The 16,940-nt window shown below is 43.4% G+C and overlaps 1 protein-coding gene across 2 annotated transcripts in view; it reads right to left on the bottom strand.

Annotated features, from left to right (window-relative positions):
- The window catches only part of LOC126094872 (uncharacterized), a 278,191-nt gene that overhangs the window by 222,398 nt on the left and 38,853 nt on the right, over positions 1-16,940 (bottom strand). The window lies entirely within an intron of this gene.

The following is a 16,940-nucleotide window of genomic DNA, read 5'->3' as shown; positions in this document are numbered from 1 at the left end:
AAAAAACGCCAAGAATACTTTGGGACCATAACCGGCAAACAATGACACACAACAAGGCTGACAATCAAGTCTGTTGCGAAGGCAATATTTTTTGGATGGCCAATAACATTCTTCTCACGGTCAGCTGTCTACTGTAGGTATGGCCATGTTCCATTTCAAAGTAGTGCACGTCGCTACCTGACAGTGCAAGAACGAAAAGCGATCGTGGAAAATGCCTTTGCCTACAGCCACGTCGACATCCTATTGCCACCATCAAATTTATCGACGACGAGGAGGAGAAATCAGTGATAGTCTTAGCGGAAAGGATGAGGCCAAGATGTAAAAGTTGCGTAAGTCGATGATGTACAAATTATGGCAGATGGGGACACGATGCTGAGGGTAGTGGGAACCAAGCACCTACTCCAGTGTAGAAGAAGGAGAAGAAACACAATAATATTCCACTGTTATTATCGGTAAATGTTTTATTATAGTCTGATTAAAATTACTTGATAGTTTGAGAGATTGCAGGGCACTGTCACTTTTGATTCGGTGTTATGCCGCTTCGTGTTCTTAGGGAATATGATCTTTATCGTGATTTGACTTGATACATCTTGATGAAATGGTGGGCAGTAGTTAATGCTCTTGCTTGCGTGCTCTAGGGAAGGAATAACGGTAAGCTTTACCTGGGTTCAAAGGAACAGGGTGCCGATTTAAACGACTGCAGTAAAAAAGCACGGAGACGGTGGGGCGAGGGAAGCGCGTTTTTTCTGCGGAACGTGGGTGGAAACATTTCCGGACGGCCGAGTTCTGAGGTCTCATTGTGCAGACACGTTGGTTGACGCCGGACGGTCGGCATCCGCGTCCAGGTAGACTGACTAGCGCCGAGAAGACGCCGCTGCAGTGTCCAGTACACTGTAGACCGGCAATAAAGCAGGGGATGGGCCCTTGTTAGGCAGGAAGCCGACAAGACAACCGTGAGCGTTCTGCGAATATCCGTCGGACAGGCCACTGGCACCCAGACGTCCAGATTGTGTTACAAAACATATTTGTGAAAGTACGAGGCTTTCATCGAGTTTATGGCCGTTCTTTGGAAACTTCGAAATGGACACAACAGGGGAGATAACAAGCTTTTTATGGAGGGATGTGGTTCCATCATAGTCATGTTGTTAGAAAAAGACAGGGCGTAAACACGCGGGAAAGAGGCTGCGAAGCTGAATCTTTTTTCCTTTTCTCCCAGTTAACTTTAATGTCTCTGATTGGTCAAATTGGTGTATGCAGAGCAAGGGGCGCTCTCCAAGCTTCGAATGCCACGGTCCAGCTCGTGATTAGCGTGTGCTAAAGTGGGGGAAGTCTAAGATTTAAATGGGCTTTTGCTACTGAGCTGAGGAGGAGAGCGGGCAGAAAGAGAAGATCACTCTTGTACTGGCGCTTCGCTAGTAAAGAACTGCAGGTCTCTACCTAAATGGTGAGACTTGTGTCCTTTGCTAGTGTGCCACTTAGAGCCTGTGCCAGTCACTTTCTGAACTGTCAGAGGTACTGCTTCTAGCATCACACACACAACGAGTGATGTGTGGGTGCACTTATTTGTCTTGAGTCGGCCGTCTAAACATTTGACATATTCCATCACGCATAGTCGTGGCACGGATTCAAATTGGTTTGGCAGACCAGCAAACAGGCCCAACTGCACACTGGAATCCACTGAGGTGTCAGAGGCACATAGGAAAGTACCCGCATTCCAAATTAACCGAACGCGAGACCGCATACTTGCATATTTCGGGCGTGCGCCATTGATAACAGATTGCGGCCGTCCATGACTTCAATCACCGAACGCATCGTGGTGTGCTGCCCTGACCAGCAGGAGGGTAAAATATTCGCTGCTACGGCATAGGGCTCCAATATGTGTTTCTCAGCGCCCTGTTCTTTCGAACCATATTTTTCTTTTTGGAATGGTAGAATGCAGATGCTTGACGGTGGCGTAGTTTTTGTGCCATAACCCGGATTCACGAGTATGAAGTCAGATAAAGTCATTAGTGTTATGTGTCGATCCCCAGTTGATCACTTTTTTCACCATAGACCCCGTGTTAGTGAACGCGTTTGTCAAATAAAAATGCTTGTGTGACGTTTCTTTAGTCATTTTTGTTGTCTTGGGATGTTTAGGATGAATATATCTAATGTCATTTAGATCACAACTTCTCCCTGAGTTCTGATTAACAGTACCTTTATATGACGATAGTATCTGTTCCCGAAAGAACAGTTACCGTGGATGACCATCAGCTTTGCTAGAAATGAAATGATAATTAAATGGACACCCTAGCTGCAAACAGGCGTTGATGTACTTCATTGGGGACATGTTGAAAATGTGTGCCTCGACCGGGACTCGAACCCGGGATCTCCTGCTTACATGGCAGACGCTCTATCCATCTTTTTTTTTTTTTTTTTAAAATCTCATTTTGCTCTCTTTTGTTCGTTGTATCTGCTCGGGGCGGACGTCGTAAGACACCCGTTTTTTCGTTCGTTGTTGATCGGTGAACTCAGTTTTTTTATTACAGAGGGCAGCTAACCCTCTGACCGAACACGCTGAGCTACCGTGCCGGCAATCCATCTGAGCCACCGCGGGCACAGAGGATAGAGCGCCTGCAGGGACTTATCCCTTGCACGCTCCCCGTGAGATCCACATTCCCAACATGTCCACACCACTACATTCGTAGTGCGCCTAATAGATGTTTGCCCATCATACTCATTACTCGTGGCAGATTAATCTACCAAGTCCCGTACGAGTTCGGGCTAGGGTGTGCGTTCGCACAAGAAGGTCAATGGCCGGGAAGCCATATTTTAACTATATATGACGGTAGTATCTGTTAGGCGCACTACGAATGTAGTGGTGTGGACATGTTGGGAATGTGGATCTCACGGGGAGCGTGCAAGCGATAAGTCCCTGCAGACGCACTATCCTCTGTGCCCGCGGTGGCTCAGATGGACGCTGCACTTCAGTGTTTACATCGCTGTGCTTGTGCTTCGCCGTCCGTCCGTTGATCTCCGTGTTCGTTCCTGTTCCTTGTGATCTGATCGCTCTTTCTCGTCTTGCTGCTGCTGCTTGGAATTTCGGTTGTTTAACCGAAATTGCTTCGCTGGATTAACGATGGCTACAAACCTCAGGAAGAATACTCTGGTATTTGCTTTTGACAAGGAATCCCGTCCTGTTCAGCCGACATCCCTGGAAATAGATGACTGGATTACACAGGTAATTGGTCTAAATTCTGAAACCGTTCATACCTAGCAACTGGATCAGGAAAAATACTGTGTTTTTGTCAAGTTAATCAGTGCTTCGACTGTTGATAAAGTGTTACGAAAGTGGGGCTATGAAGTAGATTTTGTGCATAGAAATGGTTATAAAAGTAAGCTTTCCATCTATAGAGCGGACATTCATTACAAAACCGTTCGTGTCTTGAATCTTCCCATTGAAATTGAAAATGATAAGATTAAGGAAGCTCTTTTAAACTACGGAGACATTAAATCAATTGCACCGCGTGACCGCTACGGTCGCAGGTTCGAATCCTGCTTCGGGCATGGATGTGTGTGATGCCCTTAGGTTAGTTAGGTTTAAGTAGTTCTAAGTTCTAGGGGACTGATGACCTTAGAAGTTAAGTCCCATAGTGCTCAGAGCCATTTGAGCCAAATCAATTGCAAATGAAAGATGGTCGCCTCGCTTTAAACTGCAGTGTTTTAACGGGGTCCGCTGTGTAGAGATGGACGTTAAGACGAATATTCCGTCTCACATAACTGTTTGTGGGTATAAGGCACAAATTGTTTATACAGGTCAGGAAGCTACATGTCATATATGTAACGAAACCGGCTACTTCAGACAGGAATGTCCGCGGCGAACTGTTGTTCTTAAAAGTAATTTGATACAGCGTCAGAAGCTTATCTTAAATGATCTATTACCAAAGAATAGCCAGGAACAACTGGTTGAGGATGTTACCGCAGCGGGACAAGCTGATGTCTCCCATCACGATAACAGTCAATTTCCCCCGTTAACAACCAAAGGAAACCCCGTTGCCACTACTTGTGAAACTGAAATGCAACCGAAAAAACGACCTCTGGAGATAACTGATAGTTGTTCAGAGGACGAGCTGTCTTGTCCCACTCCCTCACTTCGCAAGCACAAACAGTGCGATGAGAGGGCAGAGGAACCTGAAGGCAAAATGCGAATGGAAACTAATGAACAGAAAGATAATACACATACGGTACCAGAAAATGAAGGGGGTGTAAGCAACATTGATTTGCAAGAAACAACAGGTGCAGTAGCCGATTGCAAAGATCAGAATCTATCTGTTAATAAACAAATTCAGGGAGAGGTTGCAAAACTGCAGTCTCCATTTGTTTCCCTCGATCAGAAAGTGAGTGAAATTAATAAAGAACGAGGAAGTGGTGGCCAAACTGAAATCACGGTCAACACCTCAGGGCAGGCGCAGGCAACCGAAATTGCTAAAGCGTCTGCTGCTGCTCCAGATAAGCCGCGAAGTAAAATACCGACGCAGCCAAATGAGAATGTAGCTCGTAACCAAGGGAAGGGAAAATCCAGTAGGGGCGACCCAAGCCCAAAGAATATTCAGTCCGAAACGGTCGTACACGAATCACTGGAGGAAAAATCAGAAAGTTTACTAGGAAATCAGTCTGCTTGCGGTACAAGAGAAAACATCAGAAGTAGAAAAAAACGGGACAGTAACTAATAAACTGATTGAAGTGTTATTCTATGTTCAGCCTTCCGAGAAAACTGTTACAGCTTCACTGAACCCTGAACCACAGTAAACTAAATTAGTTCAACAAAACAACTACATAGTGGCAGCACAATGACGCAATCTTATTCTGTCACCACTATAAACATAAATAAAATCACGTCCGGTTTGAAATTATCGGCCCTTAAGGAATTTTTGTACGAATCCGCGACTGATATTGCGCTGTTACAAGAAGTTCTAATTTCGGATTTGGTAATTCCCGGTTTTGTCAGTTACATAAATATGTCTCCCGAAACAAGTGTTGGAACAGCTATTTTGGTAAGGGAAAGGATTACAGTAAGCGAGGTGGAACGACTGGAATCCGGAAGGGGAATAGGACTAAATATCTATGATGTGACTATCATCAACTTGTAGCCCCTTCTGGAAGTTCTCATCGAGCTGACAGGGCACGTTTCTTCAAAGATGACTTGATATACTTGTTAAGGAAATCACCAGGACAGTTATTACTTGGAGGTGATTTTAATTGTGTTTTAAATCGAAAAGATCAGTTACCTAATTTTAATTTCTCAAGTGATCTAAAACAATTAGTTACTGGTTTAGAATTAAAGGATATATGGGAAATCAAATACCCCTCCACTGTTGAGTTCACTTATGTCACGGCAACATCACGTAGCAGGATTGATAGACTATATATTTCTAAAAATCTTGTAACTTCCGTGACAAAAGTAGAAACCATTCCTACGTACTTTTCAGACCATTCAAGTGTCTTAGCTTGCATAAATCTAACAAGACAGCCGGTTCGCCGATTCAAGAATCAGTGGAATTTGAACACTTCCTTGTTAGTAAATCATGATTTAGAAGATCTGATTAAAGAAACATGGCCAATATGCCTGCGAGCCCGTAGTAGATATGCCACTGCTATTGACTGGTGGGTTAAAATGGCAAAGCCAAAGTTGAGGAAAGTTCTTATTCAATACAGTGCCCAGAGCGCAAGGGAAATGAAATGCACTATAGAGTATTACTATTCCGTTTTGAGAGATCTATATTATCAAGTCTCAGCAGGTTCCTCACTTCGGATAGTAGACATCAAAAAAGTCAAAGCCAAGTTACTTAATATCAAGAGAAGTCAAATGGAAGGGTTGAAAATAAAATCGAAGGCAAATTCGGTGTCAGCAGATGAAACTACTTCCCTATATCATTTAGTGAAGCATACGAAAAACGGGAGAAGGACTTTTATTGAAGAAATTAGAACAAAACACGGTACGATTCTCAGAACCCAGCAGGATATCATGGATGAGATTTATCGCTATTATTGCGAGCTATATTCTGTACATCAAAGTAGTGATGCTTCCTTGGAAGAATTCCTTGACATCCTAGCCCCACAGCTGACAGAAGATGACAACGAAAATTTTCTCGAGGTTGTCAGTGAAGAAGACGTGTATGAGACACTGTGCGCCTCTCCACCAAAAAAATCACCAGGACCGGATGGTCTGCCAGCAGAGTTTTACATCCGTTACTCGCCACTAGTAGGTGCGAAAATCACGGACATTGTAAATGAGGTTATTCAGGGTAAAATGATTCCGGCTGAGTTTAAGGAGAGTAAAATTGTTCTGGTGCCAAAAAATAAAGGAAACAAAGATTTAAATAATTTTCGTCCAATTTCACTGCTGAATTCTGATTATAAATTAATAGCTAGAATAATAAACAAGAGAATTTCATGCCTTACAGATAAAATTATTAGTCAACATCAGAACTGTGCGCAAGGCAGAACCATTTTTCAAAATCTAGCGGAATTCAGGGATATCATCGCTATAACTTCTGTAACAAACAAAGTGTGCTTTATTGTTTTTAGATTCTTATAAGGCGTTCGATGTAGTATACCATGAATATCTTCTACAGACATTGAAGGAAATAGGTTTCAACGATCGGGTTATACAGTTGATTAAGAACATAGCAACTGGAATAAATGCTAAAATAGCGGTGAATTGTCAACAATCCAGGCCGATGCAAATACAACGAGGTGTTCCTCAAGGGAGTCCTCTGTCCATGTCGCTCTTCGCAATTTCGCTGGAACCTTTCCTCCGACATGTCCATGCTACATTAAAGGGCTTAACCTTATCAGGAAACAAAACAGTTATAAGAGCCTATGCTGACGATATAGGGGTCATTATAAGGAATAATGACGAGGTAACCACGCTAGCAACAGTGATTGATTCGTACTGTAGAGCATCTGGAGCCAATGCAAACGGAAAAAAAGTAAGATGTTAAATCTCAGAGGTTTTGATAATATCAACGTTGAGTGGGCAAAATTAGTCCGACAACATAAAACACTTGGGATCACCCTGACAGCATGCCCTATGAAAATGACGGCTTTAAATTGGAAAGTTGCAGCAGATAAAGTACAAGGAGCCATCGTAGAGAATTTAACTCGATATATGAACCAAGTTCAAAGGACACAGTATATCAACTCATGCATCCTTGCTAAGGCTTATTATACTGCCCAGCTGTTTCCAATACCGAGAATGATAGCGAGGAGAATAATGTCCAAAATCACAAAATTTTTGTGGAGAGGTGAAGTGTTCAGAGTACCTGCTAAAGTAGCCACTTTAGATCCTAAAAATGGTGGACTGGGATTAACTGATATAACGGATAAAGCCTCTGCTCTTTTTATCAAAAGGCAAGTTAATTTAATAAGAGACTCGCGAGAAAGCATAACCAGCCAACTTTTCGAGATCATTAAACCTCCAAGCTTGCTTCCCCCGACTGACGTGCAGAATATCAACAGTCGCTTACAGCACGTGAGGATTTTCTATGTTGAGTTTAGTTATGCCAGTGTCGAACTCAAGCAGTCCCGACACTTAACATCGAGAGCCATAATGCGGGAACGAAAGAAAAGCGAAGGAAGAAACAAAATAGAACGACAGTTTCCAAACATTGAGTGGACTGAGATTTGGAACAACATTAGTTCTAATGTGCTCACGTCTAATATAAAAACGTCATGGTACAAGACAGTTAACAACATAGTTAGCACCAATGAAAGACTGCACGCAATCGGACTCTGTGAAACAAATTTATGTCAACAATGCCATCTAGTTGACACAGTAATTCATCGATACACTTGCAGTGGTCACATGAATAGTTGGAAGTGGATCCGGGAGCAAATAGCTCTGATTACAAGAACATCCCCTGAGTATATATCGCTGTCATTGATACACAGGCCTGAAGCACGCTATTTCCCAGAAGCAAAAAATAACGCTGTGTACTGGTTGCTGGGAAATTTTGTTAACTACGTCCTTAACAAATTAGGATCCGATAGCATCATAGAGTTCAAGGCACACATGCTGTGTGATTTCCACAAAATTAGAAGCTATTCGAATCACAAGAAAAAGTTCGGTAATATGCTAAAAATTGTATTTGAAAGAATGGGCATTGGTTAATATAAAAAAGAAGACTGTGTTGACAGTGATGTATTGTAGTTACCTTAAGGATACTATTTAAGATTTTACAGTATATTTATGATGTGTGCTTTTTCTACTTCAGAGAGTAGTTTTTTGAAATTTATAAGCTAATGTACAGAACTTATGTGACATTGAGATTGTATGTCTAATAGTGCCAAACACAAAACATGAAAGGTGCATTATTGGCTTATACTAGAAATTGGAAATAGACAGTTTTTATAGAAATCTCCTTATCGATTGGTTAAAACCATAAGATTCTATCTGATAAATGTAATATTCAATGCCTGGCACATTACCCTGTTCATTTTTGCAGTGAAAGACTGATTATATAGATCTGATCACTTCAAATACTTAGATTCAATTAATGTCCAGAAAGTGTAGTTGGAAGGCTAGTCAACTTTATTATATATCTCCTTTCCGCCATTCTTAAGAATTTATGTTTAATTTAATTCTTTCTGGTGATTTAGTCAGTAACACAGTCTTCTGTTGTCTTTCCTTAATGTCAACGCAATTGAAATGATCAAACCGTTTTGTTTAAATAACTTCATGTATGTAAAACTTAGTGTGTATTTGCAATATGTAACATTGTTTTTTTTTAATAAAGGTTTTATAAAAAAAAAGATGGATAGAGCGTCTGCCATGTAAGCAGGAGATCCCGGGTTCGAGTCCCGGTCGGGGCACACATTTTCAACATGTCCCCAATGAAGTACATCAACGCCTGTTTGCAGTTAGGGTGTCCATTTAATTATCATTTCATAACAGTACCTTCCCATTTTATTATTAAAGTCTAGATTTGAAACGTAAGAAGAAGGATTTCAAGTTGACAGTTCACGCATTGCAGCTGGATTCCTGCAATCAGAGTGCTCAACATCACACAGGAACCGATCGCCGTTGCCAAACAGCTACAACAATTGTTCAGTTCATTTACAATTACTTGTCCGGCATTCTTTCTTGATGTATTTGGATCCTGAATCATGGATTGGCACTTTTATTTCATATTTCACCATACATGGCAACCACACCACAAACAACACACATGCATAACGAAGCTAATGAAATACACACATTTCATACACAGCACTAACTAACACTAATGGATACATCCACACAAGACGCGATTCAGCATCACATATGTGGTTATCATAACCACAGAGGCCGGCTTACATTAGATAAGCTTCGCACGACATTACGTGAAACCGAGTTGCGACTTGATGGTCACAATAAAAAATATAACAGTTTCAGTGAGTGTTGTAGGTCAGCGCAATTGTTAGCGTAGGTTCGAATCACTTCAAATGCCGTAAATATTTTTTTAAATCTAATCAAAAGAAGTCTGATTATCGTTTTATTCAAGTAATGGTTTTAAAAGTTTTTTTTATTTCTAATTCTTTCCCACGCCATTCTCATCATCGTATTGAGTTTTTCGTTTGTTCTTATTTTTCTACCTATCATTCTTTTTTCGTCTGTAATCTGCCTGTGTCGTCTACAATCTAAAACCAAGTGCCATCGAGGACTGCTCATCGGTTTGAAGTTCGTGTAGCCAATGAGAGAATAGTTTCAGGTAACGAATGATAGCAAGAAATTACGATTTGCTTTTAGCACTGAAACTGAACATAGTGAGTGGAAGAGGGGAGGCATCTGCCAGCAAATCATATTATGTCTTGCTGTAGGCTCTTCATGACGTGTAGATGTCCTTTCCAAGAACCCACTCGCTTTATCTGTCTCTTACCTTCGATCCTTGTCTCTAATTGTATCGCTCTTGTTTTTACATCTTGTAGTGTTATCGCTGTCTGTGACCATCGCTACCCTGATGCCTCTGGTCAGTGTTTTCCCCCAATGCATTTAGGTGCCCCTATCATTTCATGTAGTGGCCCTCCAAGTTTTGACTGTTGTCAACACAGACGACCAGTATTTCTTTTTCGTAACTTTCCTTTTGTTATGTTTCGAACTAACAAGATATGCGCGTTTCCTGTGGGCACTACAAAAGCTCTTCTCTCATATAACAAGTGCAGCAAGTAAATTTCAAGAAAAAATTTTTCCTCTGTAGGGTTCTACATCTACATCTACATCTACATGACTACTCTGCAATTCACATTTAAGTGCTTGGCAGAGGGTTCATCGAACCACAACCATACTATCTCTCTACCATTCCACTCCCGAACAGCGCGCGGGGAAAACGAACACCTAAACCTTCCTGTTCGAGCTCTGATTTCTCTTATTTTATTTTGATGATCATTCCTATCTATGTAGGTTGGGCTCAACAAAATATTTTCGCATTCGGAAGAGAAAGCTGGTGACTGAAATTTCGAAAATACACTCCTGGAAATGGAAAAAAAAACACATTGACACCGGTGTGTCAGACCCACCATACTTGCTCCGGACACTGCGAGAGGGCTGTACAAGCAATGATCACACGCACGGCACAGCGGACACACCAGGAACCGCGGTGTTGGCCGCCGCCGTCAGTGTCAGCCAGTTTGCCGTGGCATACGGAGCTCCATCGCAGTCTTTAACACTGGTAGCATGCCGCGACAGCGTGGACGTGAACCGTAATGTGCAGCTGACGGACTTTGAGCGAGGGCGTATAGTGGGCATGCGGGAGGCCGGGTGGACGTACCGCCGAATTGCTCAACACGTGGGGCGTGAGGTCTCCACAGTACATCGATGTTGTCGCCAGTGGTCGGCGGAAGGTGCACGTGCCCGTCGACCTGGGACCGGACCGCAGCGACGCACGGATGCACGCCAAGACCGTAGGATCCTACGCAGTGCCGTAGGGGACCGCACCGCCACTTCCCAGCAAATTAGGGACACTGTTGCTCCTGGGGTATCGGCGAGGACCATTCGCAACCGTCTCCATGAAGCTGGGCTACGGTCCCGCACACCGTTAGGCCGTCTTCCGCTCACGCCCCAACATCGTGCAGCCCGCCTCCAGTGGTGTCGCGACAGGCGTGAATGGAGGGACGAATGGAGACGTGTCGTCTTCAGCGATGAGAGTCGCTTCTGCCTTGGTGCCAATGATGGTCGTATGCGTGTTTGGCGCCGTGCAGGTGAGCGCCACTGCGTACGACCGAGGCACACAGGGCCAACACCCGGCATCATGGTGTGGGGAGCGATCTCCTACACTGGCCGTACACCACTGGTGATCGTCGAGGGGACACTGAATAGTGCACGGTACATCCAAACCGACATCGAACCAATCGTTCTACCATTCCTAGACCGGCAAGGGAACTTACTGTTCCAACATGACAGTGCACGTCCGCATGTATCCCGTGCTACCCAACGTGCTCTAGAAGGTGTAAGTCAACTACCCTGGCCAGCAAGATCTCCGGATCTGTCCCCCATTGAGCATGTTTGGGACTGGATGAAGCGTCGTCTCACGCGGTCTGCACGTCCAGCACGAACGCTGGTCCAACTGAGGCGCCAGGTGGAAATGGCATGGCAAGCCGTTCCACAGGACTACATCCAGCATCTCTACGATCGTCTCCATGGGAGAATAGCAGCCTGCATTGCTGCGAAAGGTGGATGTACACTGTACTAGTGCCGACATTGTGCATGCTCTGTTGCCTGTGTCTATGTGCCTGTGGTTCTGTCAGTGTGATCATGTGATGTATCTGACCCCAGGAATGTGTCAATAAAGTTTCCCCTTCCTGGGACAATGAATTCACGGTGTTCTTATTTCAATTTCCAGGAGTGTAGATCTCACCGCGACGAAAAACGTCTTTGCTTTAATGACTTCCATCACAACTCGCGTACCATATCTGCCACACTCTCTCCCCTACTACGTGATAATACAAAACGAGCTGCCCTTTTTTGCACCCTTTCGATGTCCTCCGTCAGTCCCACCTGGTAAGGATCCCACACCGCGCAGCAATATTTTAACAGAGGACGAACGAGTGTAGTGTAAGCTGTCGCTTTAGTGGACTTGTTGCATCTTCTAAGTGTCCTGCCAATTGAAACGCAACCTTTGGCTCGCCTTCCCCACAATATTATCTACGTGGTCTTTCTAACTGAAGTTGTTCGTAATTTTAACACCCAGGTACTTAGTTGAATTGACAGCCTTGAGAATTGTACTATTTATCGAGTAATCGAATTCCAACCGATTTCTTTTGGAACTCATGTGGATCACATCACACTTTTCGTTATTTAGCGTCAACTGCCACCTGCCACACCATACAGCAATCTTTTCAAAATCGCTTTGCAACTGATACTGGTCTTCGGATGACGTTACTAGACGATAAATTACAACATCATCTGCGAACAACCTAAGAGAACTGCTTAGATTGTCACCCAGGTCATTTATATAGATCAGGAACAGCAGAGGTCCCAGGACGCTTCCCTGGGGAACACCTGATATCAATTCAGTTTTACTCGATGATTTGCCGTCTATTACTACGAACTGCGACCTTCCTGACAGGAAATCACGAATCCAGTCGCACAACTGAGGCGATACCCCATAGGCCCGCAGCTTGATTAGAAGTCGCTTGTGAGGATCGGTGTCAAAATCTTTCCGGAAATCCAGAAACACGGAATCAACCTGAGATCCCCCGTCGATAGCGGCCATTACTTCGTGCGAATAAAGAGCTAGCTGCGTTGCACAAGAACGATGTTTTCTGAAACCATGCTGATTACGTATCAATAGATCGTTCCCTTCGAGGTGATTCATAATGTTTGAATACAGTATATGTTCCAAAATCCTACTGCAAACCGACGTCAATGATATAGGTCTGTAGTTCGATGGATTACTCCTACTACCCTTCTTAAACACTGGTGCGACCTGCGCAATTTTCCAATCTGTAGGTACAGATCGATCGGTGAGCGAGTGGTTGTATATGATTGCTGAGTAGGGAGCTATTGTATCAGCGTAATCTGAAAGGAACCTAATCGGTATACAATATTGACCTGAAGACTTGCCCGTATCAAGCGATTTGAGTTGCTTCGCAACCCCTAAGGTATCTACTTCTAAGAAACTCATGCTAGCAGCTGTTCGAGTTTCAAATTCTGCAATATTCCATTCGTCTTTCCTGGTGAAGGAATTTCGGAAAACTGCGTTCAATAACTCCGCTTTAGCGGCACAGTCGTCGGTAACAGTACTATCGGCACTGCGCAGCGAAGGTATTGACTGCGTCTTGCCGCTTGTGTACTTTACATACGACCAAAATTTCTCTCAGCCCCTGGGCCTGCTGGCGCAGCACACAGCCTTACAAACAAATTCATCTCCTTACCTCCTACCAGTTCTAGGCGGCCATATAGCTCACATACATACAGGGTGTTTCAAAAATGACCGGTATATTTGAAACGGTAATAAAAACTAAACGAGCAGCGATAGAAATACACCGTTTGTTGCAATATGCTTGGGACAACAGTACATTTTCAGGCAGACAAACTTTCGAAATTACAGTAGTTACAATTGTCAACAACAGATGGCGCTGCGATCTGGGAAACTCTATAGTACGATATTTTCCACATATCCACCATGCGTAGCAATAATATGGCGTAGTCTCTGAATGAAATTACCCGAAACCTTTGACAACATGTCTGGCGGAATGGCTTCACATGCAGATGAGATGTACTGCTTCAGCTGTTCAATTGTTTCTGGATTCTGGCGGTACACCTGGTCTTTCAAGTGTCCCCACAGAAAGAAGTCACAGGGGTTCATGTCTGGCGAATAGGGAGGCCAATCCACACCACCTCCTCTATGTTTCGGATAGCCCAAAGCAATCATACGATCATCGAAATATTCATTCAGGAAATTAAAGACGTCGGCCGTGCGATGTGGCCGGGCACCATCTTGCATAAACCACGAGGTGTTCGCAGTATCGTCTAAGGCAGTTTGTACCGCCACAAATTCACGAAGAATGTCCAGATAGCGTGATGCAGTAATCGTTTCGGATCTGAAAAATGGGCCAATGATTCCTTTGGAAGAAATGGCGACCCAGACCAGTACTTTTTGAGGATGCAGGGACGATGGGACTGCAACATGGGGCTTTTCGGTTCCCCATATGCGCCAGTTCTGTTTATTGACGAAGCCGTCCAGGTAAAAATAAGCTTCGTCAGTAAACCAAATGCTGCCCACATGCATATCGCCGTCATCAATCCTGTGCACTATATCGTTAGCGAATGTCTCTCGTGCAGCAATGGTAGCGGCGCTGAGGGTTGCCGCGTTTGAATTTTGTACGGATAGAGGTGTAAACTCTGGCGCATGAGACGATACGTGGACGTTGGCGTCATTTGGACCGCAGCTGCAACACGGCGAACGGAAAACCGAGGCCGCTGTTGGATCACCTGCTGCACTAGCTGCGCGTTGCCCTCTGTGGTTGCCGTACGCGGTCGCCCTACCTTTCCAGCACGTTCATCCGTCACGTTCCCAGTCCGTTGAAATTTTTCAAACAGATCCTTTATTGTATCGCTTTTCGGTCCTTTGGTTACATTAAACCTCCGTTGAAAACTTCGTCTTGTTGCAACAACACCGTGTTCTAGGCGGTGGAATTCCAACACCAGAAAAATCCTCTGTTCTAAGGAATAAACCATGTTGTCCACAGCACACTTGCACGTTGTGAACAGCACACGCTTACAGCAGAAAGACGACGTACAGAATGGCGCACCCACAGATTGCGATGTCTTCTATATCTTTCACATCACTTGCAGCGCCATCTGTTGTTGACAATTGTAACTACTGTAATTTCGAAAGTTTGTCTGCCTGAAAATGTACTGTTGTCCCAAGCATATTGCAACAAACGGTGTATTTCTATCGCTGCTCGTTTAGTTCTTATTGCCGTTTCAAATATACCGGTCATTTTTGAAACACCCTGTATGTATGTGAGCTATATGGCCGCCTAGAACTGGTAGGAGGTAAGGAGATGAATTTGTTTGTAAGGCTGTGTGCTGCGCCAGCAGGCCCAGGGGCTGAGAGCGCGGCGCAGCTGGACTGGCCGGAGTGAACAATGGTCAGCCTATGTACAAGGACAGCGGGTCTAATGTGGCCGAATGAAGGTAAATCCTGGTGGGGGGAATTTGGACAGCAGTCGGTTGCTTAAGAGTGCCAGATATGCACCAGCAATGGCACGGTGTCAGACAAACTGAAACATTGCTTCTTACACTTCTTAGAAATTCACAGTTACTTCATAATGCAAATCTGAATACATTTGCGATCTCAGAAAAATAAGGAGCATCCAATGACACAACAATATTTTCAATATCTTTAAAACTACAGAAGTTAATATTTTACAGTCACTAAACATTTTCACAATGAACTTCTGAATTTCTGTCTATTTCATTTCTTGATTTATTACATTTTTAAATATATTTACATCATGCAAATGTCTGTCAGAACGTTGTATTCTCCACAATAACACAGAAAATGAATGGCAGCATGAATACCTCGTATCTTGTCATCTTGTGTAGTTATTTAATGAAAATGTCAGAACGTTGTATTCTCCACAATAACACAGAAAATGAATGGCAGCATGAATACCTCGTATCTTGTCATCTTGTGTAGTTATTTAATGAAAATGTTACGCCGGCCGGGGTGGCCGACGGTTCTAGGCGCTACAGTCTGGAACCGCGAGACCGCTACGGTCGCAGGTTCGAATCCTGCCTCGGGCATGGATGTGTGTGATGTCCTTATGTAAGTTAGGTTTAAGTAATTCTAAGTTCTAGGGGACTGATGACCTTAGAAGTTAAGTCCCATAGTGCTCAGAGCCATTTGAACCATTTTTGAAAATGTTACTACTTTTGCCAGATATTTATTAAGCTATTGATTAGAATTGTTAATACAAAATCATGGTAATTTAAGAAGTCGTCAATCGCATGTATTAGCTGACACCACCTTTGAAATGGTTCAAATGACTCTAAGCACTATGGGACTTAACATCTGAGGTCATCAGCCCCCTAGACTTAGAACTACTTAAACCTAACTAACCTAAGGACATCACCCACATCTATGCCCGAGGCAGCATTCGAACCTGTGACAGTAGCAGCACTGCGGTTCCGGACTGAAGCATTTAGAACCGCTCGGCCACAGCAGCCGGCTCACCTTTGAAAAAAAAAGGGCCAAAAAATACTTCTGTCAAGCAAGTTTAAATGTTTTTTTATGCAATGTTTAACGGCAATATGTTGTCTTTTGACATGAGCGCATTTGCACAAGAATACTGTCTTATTTATTTACGAACAAACTTTGATTTATATCTATTGTGTGTGGTCTGAGTGTGTTTTTGTAACGTTTCTTTATTTAAATATTGTTGCAATATATTAGTTTTGTGGAAGGTAGTCAAATTGAGTCAAGTCATGTCTGTAGAACATAAGAACGATGTAGTAGTTTTGATGGGGATAGCCTTCAGCCAATGGAAAAACAGACAATGGCAGAAGACTGCTGAAATCAAATGGAGACGGACACTTTTGGAGTGGTGCGCTCAATGTAACGATTCAGGGCACTTTTCGTTTGGATCTTGAAGAAGACGCATTTACATTTGTGCTTGATGAAGGCAGACCTGCTACTGAAATAGTGCATTTTGTGGAAGACAGATGTGGGGACTTTTCGTTTGGATCTTTAAGAACACATTTTTACTTTGGTTCTTGAAGTAGGCAGACTTGCCTTTGATAGAGCACATTATTCGGTCGTGTGGGTGTTAGATTTTGGGTGGTGAACAGCTTCTACAATACTCTTTTCCGATTGTATTACTGAATTGAGAATAGAAAGAGTTATCTTGCGGTTGCTAATTTGTAAATCATTATGTTGAACTCTGAATTATTTTCAGTTGATGAATATTTTTCG

Source organism: Schistocerca cancellata, chromosome 8 (genome assembly GCF_023864275.1).
Source record: "Schistocerca cancellata isolate TAMUIC-IGC-003103 chromosome 8, iqSchCanc2.1, whole genome shotgun sequence".
NCBI classification, from domain to species: domain Eukaryota; kingdom Metazoa; phylum Arthropoda; class Insecta; order Orthoptera; family Acrididae; genus Schistocerca; species Schistocerca cancellata.
The sequence above is the reverse complement of the archived record's forward strand: the minus strand, read 5'-3'. Positions and strand labels throughout refer to the sequence as shown.